The sequence below is a fragment of the Babylonia areolata genome, chromosome 1 (assembly GCF_041734735.1).
Source record: "Babylonia areolata isolate BAREFJ2019XMU chromosome 1, ASM4173473v1, whole genome shotgun sequence".
Lineage (NCBI taxonomy): Eukaryota > Metazoa > Mollusca > Gastropoda > Neogastropoda > Buccinidae > Babylonia > Babylonia areolata.
Window position 1 is genome coordinate 38,790,312 of NC_134876.1, and position 2,500 is coordinate 38,792,811.

At 40.1% G+C, this 2,500-nt stretch overlaps 1 protein-coding gene across 13 annotated transcripts in view; it reads left to right on the forward strand.

Moving 5' to 3' along the window:
- LOC143282690 (uncharacterized) overlaps positions 1 to 2,500 on the forward strand; it is a 204,714-nt gene that overhangs the window by 62,857 nt on the left and 139,357 nt on the right. For 9 of the 13 annotated variants that reach the window (XM_076588371.1, XM_076588433.1, XM_076588451.1 and 6 more), the window contains exon 1: positions 1,141 to 1,922. The exons of 3 other annotated variants lie outside the window; for them this stretch is intronic. The gene's annotated coding sequence lies outside the window, so the exon portion shown is untranslated. Of the gene's footprint in view, positions 1 to 1,140; positions 1,949 to 2,500 lie in introns of those variants that run through there. One more of the 13 variants, XM_076588386.1, reaches the window with a different exon arrangement.

A 2,500-nucleotide genomic window follows, 5' to 3' on the forward strand; every position in this document is an offset into this window, starting at 1 on the left:
TGTAAATCGTTTTATTTCTTATGCCTCTCGCTATCAGTCATGCACACCTTTCTGTAGACAGCTCCACTGGCTTCACGGGTTTGACACAAGAAGATGTACATCAGCTCGCATGTGTTTAAGTTGTGTCCCAAATGTTGCTCATCCATGCGCCTCCCCGTACACTCTGGCTGATGATTCATGATGAAATAAATAAACAAACAAAATAGTAAGTAAATAGATAAATAAATGAATTGATAAATGAATAAATAAGTCATTATTTTTTTTTTAATTGTAGATTGCTTGATTGATTTATTACTTTCATGGCTTTGGACTTATTATTGTCGAAGGTGTTGGTATATTTGTTTTTCTTTTACTGATATCATTCGTTGTTATTGTAAGATTGTAATGCACCAAGGCCTTTAGCTTTGCGCTAAGTAAAACAAATTATCATCATCATAATCATTGGTGGTAGTAGCAGTAGCATTGGCAGCAGCAGCAGCATTAGTGGTAGTAGTACTGATTTTTTCCTCCACTGTTAGTTTGAACTATTTTATATTTATGGGTGCATGTGTGTGTGTTTGAGTGTGGTTTGTCATTTTTTAGGCGTGAATGGGTGATTTCCTGCGCATTGAGTCTATAGTAACTTAGAGAAATGCGCTATACACACGTCATTCGTTATTAGTAGTAGTTGTATCATTATTATTCAGACCATCAGTCATGTGCATGGGGGATCAGCTATCGAGAGAAACTTGGTATCAGTCAGTGCCAGACACAGAGTCGAAATACCAGTTTCATTACGAACCCCTCTTTTTTCGTTTTAAACCGAACAAAAGAATTGTGAAATCAAGCTGACGAAACCAACTATACATATTAATATGGTTGTGTGCGGTTATAAATACATACATACATACATACATAAATATATATATATATATATATATATATATATATATATATATATATATATATGTGTGTGTGTGTGTGTGTGTGTGTGTGTGAATTATAAAAAAGACAGAAAAATAAAATAGATATAAAGTCTTTTAGACGGCGATTGGTTTGTCATAAGTGGCCAGCCCACTTTCTGTGAAGCGAGCGTGTGCCGTCCCGCCCAAGCACAGCACTTGACGCGTGGTCCCCTCCCCAACCCCTCTGCCCATGTCACAACTCCCGAACACTCAGTCTGATCCTTTTTCTCCTAACGTCTCTTGTTGCTCGCCCAATTCTGAATCACTGGTGTGTGTCTATCTGTGCAACTACAGTCGTACGTCCGGGGATCATCCACTTGCAGAAGACAGGTGAAGTGTACAGTAAGTACACAGCCTCTTGACTGTGTGAGAGAGACACTGACACAGTTTGATATTCCGCATCACATATTTTCATGCCCTGCATTGTGCTTTGATAGCAACGCACATTTCTCAACTCAGAAAACACAACTTCATCCAACCCTCCTCCTCAAACAGGACACGGAAATGTGTAGATAAGGATTTCTGTCAACGCAAAATAAGTTTGCCTGCTCGGTGTGACAATAGTCGCCAGTCGCGGAACAAGTCGAACTATTTAAAACGAAGATCTGAGTGAAGTCCTTCATTCATCGGCTAGTTTACAGTGCTTGCTAGGCAGTGAAATGAACTAATACTTAGTGACGTTGTACAAGATAAACAACAGGATTAGCCATAACGCAAACCACGCGGTGTGATCTCGATACAGCAGTGAATACCAGCGAATGTTTCGAGCGTGCGACAACTTTGGTGTAGTGTAAAGACTTCTCTGTCCCCTAAGTTCCCCTGTTGACGATGTGAACAAGCCCTGGTTTGAAGTTACAAGCTTACGAACACTCAACGTGTCGACAGCGGGAGAAGAAAAGCTCCTGACATTGTCTATCAACACTGGCAGCCCTCAGCTCTGAGCCCAGTTCAGCTTTTCAGCAAATACTGCAGGAACATGTGAGTGAACTTGTGATAAAAAATAGGTAAAGAAATGGGTAGGTGACATCTCTCTCTCTGTCTCTGTCTGTCTGTCTGTCTGTCTCTCATTCGTTCCCCCAATATATTTTATTCCTTCCTAATCTGAGAAAGAGAGAGACCACTCTCTCTCTCTCTCTCTCTCTCTCTCTCTCTCTCTCTTTTGTGTGATATGCAACATTCAAACAGCTTAGCAAAATTTATTTACCATAGCTTAAGACTGCGAAGGGACTCAGCGTAAATGATCTCACATACAAAGCTTCATTTCGAAAACCAATTCTTAGCATGCAAAACGCCATTCGATTTATGTTGCCACTGTTTAATTGATTCGTTGATGGAAATGTATGTTAATCGATTGTGAAGATAGTTAAATTGACAAATAATCGATTGTGAAGATAGTTAAATTGACAAATGTTATTTGAATATTCTCTCTCTCTCTCTGTCTCTCTGTCTCTGTCTCTGTCTCTCTCTCTCTCTCTCTCTCTCTCTCTCTCTCTCTCCTTCCCTCTCCCTCTCTCTCTGTGACTACGTAATCGGGTCGATGGCCTCGGGTTACTTAA